The following is a 16648-nucleotide window of genomic DNA, read 5'->3' on the forward strand; positions in this document are numbered from 1 at the left end:
TGGGAGTTGTGGAGTTGGATCTAGATGCAAGAATAAGAAAAAAGAATACGATTTTTTTCTCAAAAACTAAGGAACACAAGGGAATACTCAAACGTATGGGATAACCCTAACATGATAACAACCATGATAACAACCTGAAGGGAACCAGGAACCAGGGGAGAGAGAAAAATACAGGACACCCAGACTGACAGAAAACACTAGGGGCAGGGAAAACTGGAAAAACTAACTAATTGAGACATTTGCTAGTAAATTTAATTTAAAAATTGCCTATTTTTAAAATTATTACACATCTTACTATTTTCAACCATACTGTACTGCCCATTACTATTTGCTTTTACATTCTCTTTTCAGTACCGTTTTATTATTGATTTTTCATTGGGTATACCGTGTACACTATGCTGAGAAAGTGTAAACATATCAAATAAACTTCTAAAGTGAGTTTTCACATTCTGGAATTAAAAAATACTGTATTTCTTCGAATAAACGCTGCAGCGTTTATTATATAACGTTCATTTTTGGTGCAGCGTTTATTCGAGGGCGGCGTTTAATTAGTAAGGGTGATCTCGTGAATTGTAGCTGCAGTGCAGCCATAGACAACTTCGTTGCTGGCATTGTGACAAATGAATCATGCTGCTAAAAACGCAGGTTTCATTTACTACCGCTGACCTCCTTGTCTATTCTTTGTTTGTCTATGAGTGCGGCAACTCCCTTTCTCATTGGCTATCAATTAGGTGTGCGTTGGTAGTACAACTGTCTCAAATACAGATGTCCTACATTGTGTAGAAATCTGAAGCAGCATGCCTAAATGTTCATACACGTTAGCTTTCAAACAGAAAGTTATGTAGGCCCTACATGTGTAATAAATACTGGGGTTGAATTTAACCAATTAAATAACCGTTTTCAGATTTCTTTGGTGCAGCGTTTATTCGAGGGCGGTGTTTATTACACAATGTTCATTTTTGGTGCGGCGTTTATTCAAGGGTGGCGTTTATTCGAGGGCGGAATTTATTCGAAGAAATACGGTATATCATCTAACACTCAAGGATACTGTCTAATGCTCCTTTATTCAAATTGTGGTTTTAAAAATAAATAATGTATGAAATCGTTGATGAAGAGGCCATTTGGGAGAAGGAGCAGCACTGCTTTGATGCACCTCTCCTCCTCACATCTCTTTTCGACACACCCCTAACCTGCCTCACCTACTCTGTGATAGACCTTTGGTGGCATGAAAATATCAGATGAGTTGGATGCTCCCTATGACACGGTTGTGTGGCCCAGGAGTGGCAGCATGATAACGCTTAATCTATTGATCAAGCTCTATATGGTTTCCGATGCGGATCTCAGCCCCATTGATCCTCTCATGGAAAGTATTTCTGTTGGTGATGGTGACTGAGGTGACGATGTACGTGTCAAGCAGGTCCACTCTCCACCAGGGGTACGCTTGAGTGGTAGTGAGAGCAGGACCCAGCCTCATATTGTGAATTTCGGTTTCCATCAATAGCGTTGGAGGCATGACCGATGTCATGTATAAACGACTGAGTAGCTTTTCCATGTAGGGCAAGATTTTCTAAAATGTAATGAGGGTAAAAGACATGAAAAAACACTTGACCATTTCGTTGTTTTTGCAGTTTGCAGTGATTTTTTTTTTTACAGTGTTTTAACTCCCTTAGCCATAATGAAGCTTGTTTGGATGGTACAATGAAGCTAAGAATTAAGAATCTGTTATGTGTCAAACCAGCTAAGGTTTAACTCTTTGCAGATTGTGAAATTATCAACTGGCACAAGGTTATGTCCAATCCTTACAAATAATAATGTCATAATGCCCAATCATAATGATGTCTCAACTCTAAGGCCCATTTCACTAGAATAAAACATGCCCGTACTCCAAATGGTTCAAGAACAGCTTTCAATTTACTTTGGGTATGCTGTTTAGGCGTTTTCAGGCAAATTTAGCAGGATTCTTTTAAACCATATGGGAATTCGTTTTGGTTGTTTGGCCAATATTTAACCCCCTATTATTGAGGTGTTTTTTTTTTACTGAAAATAGTCTACTGTTGATGACTGGGCAGGACACAGATGGATACTGGGTCGGGCTTGGGCATGCTTCAGACACGTGGCGTGAGCATTCCTGGAGTGAAATTGTAGCGGGACATAGGGCAACGCTTCGTCCTTTTAAAATCCCGCTCTGCGCTAAATCAGTATCTTATCAACATGATAAAATAGTACCATGGTGGTTTCAGAAAAAAATGCTACTTATTTAAACAAATTTCATCCATGTAATAAATTCAACATTATTTGTCAAAATTTTGGGTATTTTGCTTTTGTACATGTAATATGCTTCTTAACTACAATGAGTCACATCATTCTTAACCAAACAATAGAAGTATAAATATAATAACTATTGCAAGATAAAGCAAAACATTGTTAATATAAATGTGTGCTAAAATATTTTTTGAAGACAGCACCAAGTCAATTTTGCTTGATTGGTATCATGAATCATCTTTCGAGTAGTTTATAGTAGTTTAAACTTAATGATGAAAAAAAACTGTGTTCCGAGTGAAAAGGAATGAAAGTAAAAACGATGTGTAAACATCAGAATTCATGCCAATTATTTTACCATGTTACTGATTTGACTGAGTAGTGAGTCTGAGTGAATCTGATAAAAGGCTGAAAGCTCCGTACTATCGACATTTTAGTTGAGTGGTGACCCATACACCTCCACCTCACACAATATCAGATATTCTTTCCTTCCCGGAATGACCACGTTGACGTAGCGACCTTCCATCCCATTACAATGGAAAGTCTGAGTAAAGCCACCAGGAATTGAAGATATCACTGCACACCTGGAAAGTTACATGAATGTAGAAGCACAATAAGTCGTAACACTCGGCATACAGTAATGGAGTTCAATGGACAACAACTGGATGACTACAACTCTCACAATTTACCTCGGATTCTTATTGCCGTTTTTGTTGAGGGAGTTTCCAATGCGAATTTCAGCCCCATTGAGTCTAGTGGGTGTCTCATAATTAGTGATTACGACAGAAAAAACTTTGTAGGTCTTGCGCAGGTCGAGCCTCCACCAGGGATTCAAATTTGCTCCAGTGTGGGTGCAGGAGGCCTGTGCCCACTTACTGGCACGGTTCCCGTCTATAGCATTGTATGCAAATCCTGTTGAATGGAGTGACGACTGCGAGGCTTTTCCTTGCAAAGCCAAATTCTCTCCTAGGCAGAACGGTAAAAAAAAGAAAACTTACAGGCGTACAGGAATTTAACAATAGAAATGCATTTTCAATATTCAATGAAAAGATTGTGTCTCTCCTATGCAGACTCTGGCAGATTGAAATAAAAAAACATTATCACAAAAAGCACAATTAACCGCAATAAATATACAACAAAGTTGTATCAAACAAGTTATGATTCACAAAACACAAAAACGATTAACATCCAATTATGTATTGAATGGTCATTAGGCACTCAGGAATACTTATATAATGGATGAGGGTGTATACATTTTCTACATAGGCCTAAGAACATTTAAAGTGAACCTTACCATTTGGAGCGAGGTACCCATAAACCTCAACTTCACAGAGTGTTAGAAATCTTCCCTTTCCCGTGTAAAACTACAGTCACATAGCGTCCCTCAATACCTTTTTTAAGATTTATAGTCCGAGCCTTGCCTGCTGGAATGGAGTTAATGACGTTAGCTCTGAGGGAAAGAGACAGAGTAAAACAAGGAAGGAGAAAAAAACGAGAACATTAGTTAACTTACAGTATTTAATTTTTAATCAAATCCTTGTTTATCCAGCAATAAAAGTGCAAAAAAGACAATCTTAGAGACTCCGAACATTGTCTTATCTTACAGTGGGTTGTCAGTGCCATCATTATTAATAGAGTTTCCAATGCGGATCTCAGCCCCATTGAGCCTCTCAGAAAGAACATTTCTGTTGGTGATGGTGACTGAGGTGACTATGTACGTGTCCAGCAAGTCCACTCTCCACCAGGGGTTTGTCTTTTTCCCAGTGTAGGTGCAAGACCCAGCCTCATACCATGTATTGTGGTTCCCATCAATGGCGTTGGAGGCATGACCGTACGGGGCCCATGGATTTTCACCCAAGGATGACTGGGTAGCCTTGCCATATAGAGCAAGATTTTCTGGAATGTGATAAAAGTTTGAGGCCTTAACAAACAACAAATACTGTACATGATAATGTTGTTTTTCTACTTAGATTTGAGGAGTAACCGCAGTGTGCCTACAGTAAGGGTTTCAGCCTTAGCCATGATTAATCTTGTTTGGCTGGCACAATGGAGGGGCTTAATTATACTGCAATGTACTACCAGCACAAACAGATCTTTAGACAAGCTCAACAAAAGGCAAGGCCAAAAACAAGTTTGACCTTGATCAGACCTTCAATTTAAAAGAAGCCACTATCTTTAAGCTACAGTATGTGAACAGCATTGAGTTTACACATGTGGCTAGTATCCTTAATTATAACTTAAATAGATAATACAAAGAGACATTGTTTATTTACTTCGGGCTGTGGCACCAATGGACAGCCCAAGAAGATTCAACCAGAAGACTAATATCAGCAGTTTCAACATACTAGAAGGGAGACAGTGAATAACATTCTTCATATTTCACAGATTAAGGAGACAATCATATAATTACATGTTAAACAATACATTTTGACAAATGGATTGAATAAAAATATACTTGTAATAAACACATGATTTGCTTTAGTTTCATCTTCAGCATAAATTCAGCAAATACATTGTATTATTCAATACTTAATTATTTAATCATTAACTTATTGGTTTAAACTATCAACTATTCACAGAATTTTGCAAGAAATTAAGTTAAAGATTCCACCTACCTGGTACTGATGTCGATGTTCTGTTGAGAATCCCCGACCACAGGTATTTATAAGTGACAAAAAAATTATCTACATCAATCTAGTTTTTCATGATCATATTTCTCCTCATTCCATAGTTCTTTGTTTGATTTTTTGTTCCTTCTTCCTTATATACAACTTGATATACCTGATAGCTTGAAATACTTTCAATGCTTAAATGACAGGGGGGAGGGTCTCGGTGAGTTAGTCTACAGACAATCTAGTGTTGTTTTGTGTTGTACGGTTTTAATTAGGCCTATTTAAAGAATTGCTGGTGTGGGAAGTGAGAACGGGGTACTGCAGACAGAGGCAGGGTATTCGGGTCTCCCCTTAAACACTTGAAGTGTGTTTTTGCAGTGCCTGTCAGAGTGCTGTGGTAATTGCAGTGCCTACTGTCTATGGTTTGAGGGTGCATTGGCTATTATAAGAGTGTGTATTAAGCTAGACTTTTGCCTGGCCCTCTGTGCCATGATTATATACTGAGTTGAGGGCTGTACTGGGTTTTAAATTTCCCTTTAGCGTTTCCACACCCTTTTATGAATCGTTTGTCTGGTTTCATAAAGACTCCTTTTTGTACTGTTATACCCTCATACATGTGATTATTCAAGGCTCTGACACTCTTAGCAGTAATTTCCTTGTCCATAGGACAGAAGACACAGTAACAGTAATTTTTGCAATTGCAATTTTTGTTGCTCAGATTTGATTCACTGTCATTAATGTCTTATCAGTTCTTTATTTAGAATATCCTTCATCAAAACTATCCTAATTAGATTTGATTCATTTAAGAGGGCTGTATGATTTAGGGCCCATGAGACCTCGGATCTGGAGAGTTGGATCCTAGGAAATTGAGGGATATGCAAGCTCTCTGCAATCATGTCCATACACAGTCTAGAGTTGGGCATCTAGTGCAGAGAGCTGTCCATTCCGACAAAGGTCTCCTCTCTCGTGGCAGGGGTGTTGCTAGACACTTTGTACTGGGGCACGTGCCCGAGTATAAATCTGCTGTGCCCCAGTAAAAAAAAATTTTTTTGTAAAAGGTTTGAATTTTAACAATTTACTTTATTAGTCAGTGCATTCAATAGGGGTTATGCGGAAAACACTTCCGTATTCGGTAAAACAGACATCATCACTTCCGGATCTGTATGCTCTGACATGGTGCTGTTTTACACAAGATGCCTCCAGTTTCCAATTTTATATCTCGGTGAATTCTGCGCCAAAAAGGTCGAGGATGGCAGCCTTTAGAAGAAAAAGCTATTCTCCATTGATCTGTCGACTCTGAATTTTGATTTGGGTCGTGATAGTCTTATTTGAGTGAGAACGGCTCTCCCGGTAGACTGCATAGTCTTACTGTGGGCGGCAGCCACGTCTCGTTCGCATCATGTCACAAAGTAAATAACTTTACATGTCGGTCAATTTTACACCAAAAAGGTCGAGGAGGGCAGCTTTCAAGATATATGGGAATTCTGCATTTAACCAGGCAGTACGACATCAGGTCATCCGGACATTTCACACTGAGATACGCAGTAAAAATCACTGTTCGGATTTTCCCGCATCTGGTACTTAAACGGTTTGGATAAATACATGGTCTTCACAGTTAAATAATTTAAAACGCCCAAAATGCTCATAATAATAATAATGTTATTGTTGATTGTGCAAACTAGCTGGGTTTGCCGTTGGGTTAGCACAGCAGCGGAAATGATTAGATTTGTTTAATGGTTTGTTTCCTGGGCGCTCCGCATAACCCCTATTAGATTGATAGGCAGGCAGAAACAGAATCTCAAAAGACAGTTCCGTCAGAAACCAACAATTACTGTTCATGGAATTCACCTGTGCTCAATTCTTATTCAAGGGACAGTTCACTTCCTGACAGAGGGTTTTAGTCATTTACATATATACTATTACATCTTTGGTGCTGAGAATCTTTCATGATCATATGATATTTTACACACGCCACTCTCCTTGCAATTTCCACAGTAACTTACTGACCATGTCCAACCCATTCCACTGGAAAATCTGATATACATCTCTGCAGACTTGTACAATTAGAAGTTAAATAAAAAATGCATGACTATAACTTTAACTTGCATTCAAGTCAATTTGACAAAGCAGCTTCTACATGTGAGGCAAGAAACACGGGTTAAGTCTAGATAAGATAGTGTGCACTTCAAACTGATAAGCTTGTTTTTCTTCTATTTCCTTACTGGTATGATTAAATATAATCGTACATCAGTGCCATTCAGTAAACAAAAGTGGGGCTGTGTTACAGGAAGAATGAGGAAATTGAAGTGAGAATGATGACTTGATAACGGTTGGTCTCCTTCTTTGTATTTATCACAAGCACAGATAATAAAGACAATCGGTTAACATATCAACAACTGCTAGATGTAACCACGTTCACTCAAAAGACAGTGATTTGAGGTGAAATAAAATAAGACAATGTGCACGGTATAACACAAGGTCATTCAGGACAATTACATTTGTGTGAAATGGCAAGCATCAGCTACACAATGACATAAATCAGTATCTTATCAACATGATAAAATAGTACCAAGGTAGTTTCAGAAAACCTAACAATAAAAGAATCCAAATGACTTGCAAAACATTGTTAATATAAATGTGTGCTCAAATATTTATTGAAGACGGCTTAGTCAATTTTCAGTTTAACAACCCTTGATTGGTATCATGACTCATTTTTATGGTAGTTAATGATATAAAAAATATAGTTTTCCAAGTGAAAAGGAATTAAAGTAAAAAACGATGTGTAAACATCTGAAATTTGACTGTGTTACTTATTTCACTGAGTTCAATGGACTACAACTGGATGACTAAAACTCCCACAGTTGGCTGTGGGAGTTTTGGCTGGGGTAACTATAACACAATAACGAACCGACAAAGACTGACAAAAGGAACAGACATACATACAGAGGACAGGGATATCACAATGGACAAGATCTGAGTGATTGGGAGACAGGAGTGAAGGGAACCAGGAACCAGCGGAGAGACAAAACCAGGACCAGAACATACACCAAGCGAGACTGACAGAAAACAGTAGGGGCAGGGAAAACTGGAAAAACTAACTGAGACATTTGCTAGTTAATTGTGAATTTAATTTAAAAACCTTTTGCCTATTTTTACAATTATCACATCTTACTATTTGTAACCATACTGTACTGACCATTACTATTTGCTTTTACATTCTCTTTTCAGTACCGTTTTATTATTGATTTTATATTGGGTATACTGTACACCATGCTGAGAAAGTGGAAGTAAATAAGGAAGCAACAGAGAAAAACTTGATTTATAAAAGATAATTTACATTATCATAAAAACATGTGTAGTAAATGTTACAAATACGATGAAGCCTTCATGTGTCAGGCTATTCAGCTGTCAGTTATATTGATGTTGATTGTGTTGTTGATATTGATTTACAGTTATTTACAGCACCATTATTAAAAGCTCCCCTAAAACGCATCATCAACATCAATGTGGTCAGTGGAAACCTCTACATTTCATTCATTATCAGACGCTCTTATCCACAGCAACGTACAAATAGCACATATACAGTAGTTAGTATAGCAGAAAATAAGAATCCGAAGTGCATAATTCTAATATCATTAGAATTTGTATTTTGGGGGTTAGAGTTAAGGAACGTACGGTTTGTATTTTACCAGTCACTAAACATCAATTATTGCTTCACACAACCACCTTGTTTAAGTTTACACCAAGTAACAAATGGCGTTCAAAAGAAAACAGTTTTACCTACCTTGACACACAACAGTGACCACAAGACTTTGACATAAAAGTCAGATGGCTGAGCGGTGAGGGAATCGGGCTACCAATCAGAAGGTTGCCGGTTTGATTCCAGGCCATGCAAAATTATGTTGTGTCCTTGGGCAAGGCACTTCACCCTACTTGCCTCGGGGGAATGTCCCTGTACTTACTGTAAGTCGCTCTGGATAAATGACTAAATGTAAATGTTATTTTAGGCAACCATGATCGCGCTGAGGTATTTAGATAGTACACAAAGACCAAGGGCGTCATGTACTAACGCTTTTGCGCCCACTTCAGGCGTATTTGTTACGCAATTTGCGCGTAAAAGCGAGGTATGTACAAACATGCCACACTTAGGTAAAAGTGCAGACTGCCTGTCGCGGGAACTGAAATGGCGAATTGCGCTTTTCCGTGTCATGCATATGCATTCACGGGAGGGTCAAGGGGAAAGTGGGAGTTTCCCATAAAGAGATGGGAGGGGATGCGTTAAGTGCGCCTAATTATGTTTTCGGCGGTATGTACAAAAACCGCCTGTAAAAGCGCACCTCTATTTTGCGGTGAAAATTCTCCATTTTTTAAAAGCAGCCGTAAACCAGTATGCGCATATGCCTCCTGGTGAAATGGCAGCCGTAAACCGAGCAAGACAAAGACATAGGCCCAAGGATTTTTGCCACAAGGATCACAATTTTTGAGTTGAGTGAACACAAAATCATAACGCGTTACAGATTAAGCAGCCATGCAATATTACAGTTACTGGAAGAAATCAAAGATTACATTGAATCTCCGACTCAGCGTTCACATTCCATTCCAGCAGTTGTTAAACTCCTCGCTACATTACAAATATTGGCATCAGGATCATTTCAAACAGTCATCGCTGTTTTGACTTTGGTGGCTGATCCATGATAGAAAGAGAGAAGGAGGCCCATTCAATTGCGCGTTTAAATGCTCGCAATGTACGGTATAGTGGGCGGAGAAAGGTGCTGATTACCCGATGACCTGCATGTTTCAGAAATACGACGTAAACTGAAGTATCACAGCGTGCGCAATCTGCGGGTTGGCCATGGCGCTAATAACGCTACGTTTGCGAATGTACGTACGAGGCCCCAAGTGTCTTTTTTTATAATGCTTGTCCACAAGTTCAGTGACACACCAGCGATTGAATACATTATATGTTTTTATTTAAGCAGGGCTGGTAGCAGAGCCAAGCCTGAATTAGTGGAGGAGGCTGGTAGCAGAGCCAAGCCTCATGCGGTTGGTGGAGGCTGGTAGCAGAGCCAAAGCCTGATGTGGTTGGTGGAGGCTGGTAGCAGAGCCAAGCCTGATATGGTGTGGGGGCCAGTGGAGATGAAGGGAGGTCGATAGTGAGGAAGTCGTCCAGGAGATGAACGAGGAAGGGGATTTTGGACTTGTTGAGGAGGATCCAGCGGAGTACTTCAAAGAGACAGTCGAAGATGCATGGGCTGCTTTTGCATCCAAATGCCAGGCAGATGGCAAGCAGTATGAGTCCTGCCAGTGAATCCCAAAGAAAACCCAGAAGGTGGGGCGGATGGGAAGGGCCTCGAAGGCGGTCACAAGGCTTGCAGGTTGGTGGGGTCGAGGGAGCAGGAGGAGCGAGAGTGGGTCCCGCCGCAGAAGGAGCACAAGTGGAGGGAAGCAACCTCCGTCTTTGAAATTGTTGCAGATCATCCGCTTCTGCAGAAGGATTAGGTGTCCCCGGCGGATGGTGCCCGCAAGGGGGGACAGGAGGGACTGCAGGGTGATGGTGTGGGCAGGGGAAGGAGGGCTGGAGGAGGCAAAAGGGGGCCAGGCGGGGGGCCAGGCGCAGGGGCCGGGTGGGCCGCAACCGTGCACTCCAGGGACGGGTGGGAAGGAGTGCCGTACAGGGAGCAGGTCAGGACGGACTGGGCAGTTAAAACGCGACAATAGATCTCGTTGTCCAGGGAGCCCCAGTAGGTGGTCTCGTTGAACGGCTGGAGCCGCCTCACGGCCTCGGAGACAAACCGGATGTGGTAGGTGTAAAACCCGGAGCCCCCGAATCGCAGGGCGAGCTGAAGGGCAGGGCCAGACCACGGCAAGCAAGGCCAGGGGCAGGCCAGGGGGGCGGCGGAGTGCCCCGGGAGGCGATGAACGCCACAAACAGGACTAGGGCAGGAGCCGGGACAGGTAGGGTGGGAGGCAGGGGAACGGGGGCGAGGCAAGAACCTGTCAGGCGTGGCCCAGTGCCCGGCAGAGGGAGAGGCGGGCGGGAGGGGCGAGGCGAGTCTACCCTCGGAGTGCCCGAAGCAGACGTGGAAGAGCCGAGCCTTCGGATCCGACCGGAAAAACTGGATCCCCCGAGTCCGAAGGAGGCACTGCAGACCGGCAACGGTCCAGTCGGACGGCAATGCCGGGAGAAGGTTGGAGGTGTGCGGAGTGGGCGGCGCCCGAGCAGCAGATGGAGAGCGGCGCGAAGAGCCGGAGGAGGAAAGGAAGCGGGGCCGCCCGCGACCACCGGAGCTGAGGCCGAGGAGGGGGGGAGGAGGATAAGTCGGGGCCGGCTCCTGGAAGCAAGCCCGAGCAGAAGGTCCCGGAGTCAGAGACCGCGGAGGACGGTAGAACCGACTTCCGGACCCAGGAAGACGGAGGAGCCCGGAGCAGTACCAAACGTGGAGCGACCGGGGGTTCCGGGGACGCGGCCGGAACGCCGGGGACGGGACCGCCTCACCAGCTGGGAGGGGAACTCATCGTTCGATGGGAACAGGTCCAGAATGTCCATAGAGCCGGAAGGCAATCCGCGGTAGCCGGGAGACGAGTGGATGAGTCAAGACGGAATCGGAAACGGGAGCATATGCAGCAGCGAAGGCAGCAGCGAAGGCAGGTAACACGCACGCTGACCAAGAACATGCTAGCACAAGGACCAGAGGAACGGAAGAGTCTTAATACAGAACTCGTAATTGAAAATGGGGATTTCGGTTCGGTCTCATTCGTCCGTGCTTTAACTGGACTGATGCGTATGAGTTGATTGGAGTGAAGGACGAGTTTTTGTGCGAACTTCCTCCCGAACTTCAGTTAACCCTTGTGTTCTCTTCGGGTCATTCTGACCCATCAGTCATTGTGACCCACCGTCGTATTGCGACAAATTTAGCGCATACAAAGACAAAGTGAAGCATTTTCTTTTAACAGCTAGGCTGTCTCAGACCCCCCACATTGCGAAGGTTAAAAGAAAATTATTTTAATTTGTTTTTGTATTGGGTAAAATTGGGTAAACACAACGATGGTTCGTTATGAACCTTTGGGTCATGTGACCCGAAGGCAGCACGAGGGTTAATCTAACTCAATTTTATTAGTAAAACGTGCCACACTGTTGCTTATCTGTATAGATAGGATTGAAGGGGAGGGTGAGTCAAATTTACATTTTGTCATTTAGCAGACGCTCTTATCCAGAGCGACTCACAGTAAGTACAGGGACATTCCCCCCAAGGCAAGTAGGGTGAAGTGCCTTGCCCAAGGACACAACGTCATTTTGCGGAACCGGCAACCTTCTGAGTAATAGCCCGATTCCCTAACCGCTCAGCCATCTGACTCCCAATTACAGCAATCAAAGGTTTAGCACATCTAGTTTAATCCTGAACTCAAGGTTCAGGCAGGAGGATTCAGTAGTAGTGATTACTTGATATTTAATTACACACAATACATGTTTTGGCATGATTGTTCTGCTCGCAGCGGCTCCCTGCCACAGCCAACTGAGACACCGTCTCGACATCCGAGCAGAGCAGCGAACGCATTCTCCCTACGAAAGGAACACAGAACCAAGGGTGGATGCCGGGGAGGCGGAGGCAGCAGATTGAAACAGAGAGCATCCTGTGTCGCACTAGATATGCAGAGTGCAGCGATTTCCTGTTTAAATAGAAGAAGGTGTGCCCCAACTGCGTGATATGACGAGATGCTAGTGACGCGCTAGTCTCCTGCATGAACCAGCTCCGCTTGATTCATATTATCTTACTTATTTCATTCATATTATCAAGACAAAAAAACACAGAAAAAAGTGAAGTCAGTCTTTTTCATCCCCTCAATTGACCCCTTTAATGGAAATTATTGTGTGAAGGCTAAATATTAACACTTTTTGTTAATAATTAAAAGTAAAAGTTTAAAAGTTTATAAAAGTTTATGATTGAATTAGTGCCCTTGAAACACACAAATATCCAATCTAGTTTTCCTTATTCTATTTCTTTGTTACTGGTTTGAGATTAACAATCTGTTATGTTTGTCAAACCAGCTATTGCATAAAAAGTTACTATTTGCAGGTTGTGAAATTATCATCTGGCACAAGGCTATGTCTATTAGGTCTGTCATATAATATTATGATACACTAGTGATTATCTGAGTGACACTAGAACGCAGGTAGAGACCATAGACTTGTATACAAGTAGACACAGCGAGGCTTCTCTTTCTAAATGGCGTCCCCATTAATTTCTATGAAAGGTTCTCAATGGCGCAGTGAGGCAAGCGAGATCGCGAAACTAGATCCATAGCCCTCTGGAACAGTGCTGGAGCCGAGGCTATTCCAAAGGGTAAACAGAAAAGTCCTATCTGTGTAGAGATCGTCAGTAGTTGACATGATTTTTCATTAACTTTCATATGTAAATAGGCTTGTGACAAATCTAGCTTCCTGAAGCGCTGGCCTCCAGCTAGAGATGCAAATAGGTCTTCAATGCATGGAATTGGGTAGCGATATATAGACTTATGGATACTTATGGATATATGGACATATGGTTTGATTTAGTGTTATTTTAAAATCACCACAAAGTCTTACTGAGCCGTCCTTTTTAACGCTGCTACGTACTGTGCAACACTCTCCCCTTCTTCCTGGTTCCGTTTATGAAAGCGAAATCTCTCCGCTATAATGAGCGGTTTTGGAGAGAAATGGGCCCTCAGTTCAGCCACAATGCGCTGAAAAGTCATATCTCCGGGCCGTGCTGGTGTAATTAAACTACGCAGCAGTCCGTACGTTCTCGTACCCATAATGCTAAGTAGCACTCGCTTCTCATCGTTTATATCATTAGCATTTACAAAGTGTTCAAATCTCTCAATATACGTTTCCCATTGTTCCACGGTCTCATTGAAGGCATCAATAGGTCCAGTGGTAGCCGTCATTTTCTTTTGTTTACGTCCTTGCTGTGCTGGCTTTTCCTCTAACTCTCCTAACTCCACTTCTGAACTTACACTCAATGAGCTAGACATGCTCCGTTTTGCACGTTAGCATGGATGTTTCTGTTGTCTATAACTCATTCCAAGCGCGACGTTCTTCGCTCAGTTGGAGTAGAATTCATAAACAATACTGTCGTCGCCAATTTATATGATGTTTGTCATATAATATAATGATACACTAATGATTAACACAAGTTAGTGACACAAGAACGCAGGTAGATACATGGGTAGCCATTTTAACTTTGCTTTTACTAGCAAGTAAAACAAAAGTAACAATGCCATGAACCGGTGCAGTAGAGCGCCACCTAATGCATTGGAATCACAAAGCATGCAATTGACACTATTAATTGCATACATAACAAGGTCCTTAGAAATAATAATATAATTTGTAATGATACAGCTTTGAAATAAATTGAGAGACCACTGCATCCTTTTCTTTAATAAAAAAAAGCTGAGAAGGACCATTTTGAGTGAGGAACAGAAGGGTAAAATGTTCCTTCTGTTCCTCACTCAAAATGGTCCTTTTCAACTTTTTTGATAAATTAAAGAAAAAGATGCAGTGGTCTCTCAATTTATTTCAGAGCTGTAAGTATGTCTCTTAACTTGGATCTAAGACCTGTTTCAATATTTAAAAAACATACATGAAGTTCATTTTGAACAATTATTGACAAACAACTTACAACTAATACCCTGGTTGTTTGCCACCGACTCACCTAACTCTCCATCACGTTGCCTACAACCCTGAAATGTCTGTTTCATTCATTACACATGACAATGACAATATTGTGCAGAACACAACATTCCAGTGAATGTATTCCAGTGGGGCTCTCTCCAAACATCGGAAACACATTTTTATGCACCCAAATGTTTTTTCTGTTGTAACTCAGTGTGTTGATAGTATTGGTTGCATGCATATTCTGTCAGTGAGGTTCAGGCTATGTACAGTATGGTGAGCTTGGTATCCCTCGATACTCCCCTACAGGGGCGTTGTTAGACTTAAGCTCTACTGGGGCACAGGCCCCTATTCATATCCCTTTTTTTTCTTCCAAGCGTGCTGTGCACAATGCACTACTCGGCTATAGAAACTCCCCTTGCTTAACCCTTGTGTTATCTTCGGGTCATTCTGACCCATCAGTCATTGTGACCCACCGTCGTATTGCGACAACTTTACCGCATACAAAAACAAAGTGAAGCATTTTCTTTTAACCGTCGGGTTGTCTCAGACCCCCCACATTGCAAAGGTTAAAAGAAAATTATTTTTATTTGTTTTTGTATTGGGTAAAATTGGGTAAACACAACGATGGTTCGTTATGAACCTTTGGGTCATGTGACCCGAAGGCAGCACAAGGGTTAACTCACTATACAACAGTTCAGGGACGCAAGTTTGATATCAGCTTTGGCAGGGACATTAATAGTTGTAACGAGGTGAAGTTAGTTTCATATTCGACATTCAACATTCGTTTTACATCGCGTCTTATCACAAAATTGTGATAAAAAATCTCAAATTGACACCATATTATTCTCATCATGTTTGGCCTACTTCCACACCCTTTACCTTTTCAATAAAGTTTTCCGTGAGGAGCCCGGAGAAAATTATTGAAAAAATAAAGAGTGTGGAAATAGGCCATAGATTATTAGAATAATCTGGTGTATATCTGAGATTTTTCAGTACAATTTTGAAAAGGTTATTAAGATTAGCGAGGATTTCATGGTATTTTCAGAGATTTTCTATCATTCTGTTTGAAACTTAATTGAAAAAGTAAAGGTTGTGGAAGTAGGCCAGCCATTATTAGAATAATCTGGTGTATATCTGGGATTTCCTGACACAATTTTGAAAAATGTATTAAGATTTGTGAGAATTAAGATATTTTCAGAGATTAGTGATTTTTTATCATTTTGTTTGAAACTTAATTGGAAAAGTAAAGGCTGTGGAAGTATACCAGACATTTTTAGAATACTCTGGTGGCCGTTTGAGGTTTTATATTCATTAAAATATTATAAATGTAATCATTTTTTTAAATTGTACGGGGAGTTTTCACACGGTCCCTAACGCAACGCTGCAAAGTAGCATCTTCCGAATGTGAGACGAATGTCGAATATGAAACTAACTTCACCTCGGTAATAGTTGTTGCAAGCGCGCACATTTACTTTGCATTCATTTGAGCGCAATTACTGTTTTTTGAGCTTATTGCGTTTATTTTTTCTGGAATTATCAATATAAATAAATGCACTGACTAATAAAGTAAATTGTTATAACTCAAACTTTAGATTTTACTGGGGCACCGCAGATTTATACTGGGGCACGTGCCCCAGTCAAAAGGGTCTAACGACGCCCCTGGAAGGCACTGACAACCCACTGTAAGATAAGACCTTAAGAGATAAGATCTGATAAGATCTTCAGTCTCTACAATTGACTTTTTTGCACTTTATTGACGGATAAACAAGGATTTCATTAAAAATTAAATGCTCTGTTAACTAATGTACTCGTTTTATTCTCTCTCCTTGTCTCTCTCTTTCTCACCCTCCCTGTTTTACTCTCTGTCTCTTTCTCTCAGAGCTAACGTCAGGACAGAGCTCACAATTTTGAGTGAGGAACAAAAGGGTGAAATTTGCAGTGGGCTCTTAAATTTTACCCTTCTGTTCCTCACTCAAAATTGTCCTTCTCATCTTTTTTTTAAAGATCCTGTTAAGTGGAATTGAAAACGAGTTTTAAGTTCACCACACCACAGAAGAATGTGTTATTAATTACCAATCCAAATTCGAATGAAAAAAACACAGACAAGTATGTTAAATTAGGC

The 16648-nt window shown here is 41.4% G+C and overlaps 1 protein-coding gene and 1 pseudogene across 1 annotated transcript in view; both read right to left on the reverse strand.

The window, feature by feature from the left end:
- Nucleotides 1-1318: 1318 nt before the first annotated feature.
- The window catches only part of LOC134022992 (fucolectin-1-like), a 55302-nt gene continuing 39972 nt past the window's right edge, over nucleotides 1319-16648 (reverse strand). The window contains exon 7 of the mRNA XM_062464763.1: nucleotides 1319-2674. The gene's annotated coding sequence lies outside the window, so the exon portion shown is untranslated. The remainder of the gene's footprint in view (nucleotides 2675-16648) is intronic.
- LOC134022991 (fucolectin-3-like) lies at nucleotides 2674-5008 on the reverse strand (annotated as a pseudogene).

Source organism: Osmerus eperlanus, chromosome 7, assembly GCF_963692335.1.
Source record: "Osmerus eperlanus chromosome 7, fOsmEpe2.1, whole genome shotgun sequence".
NCBI classification, from domain to species: domain Eukaryota; kingdom Metazoa; phylum Chordata; class Actinopteri; order Osmeriformes; family Osmeridae; genus Osmerus; species Osmerus eperlanus.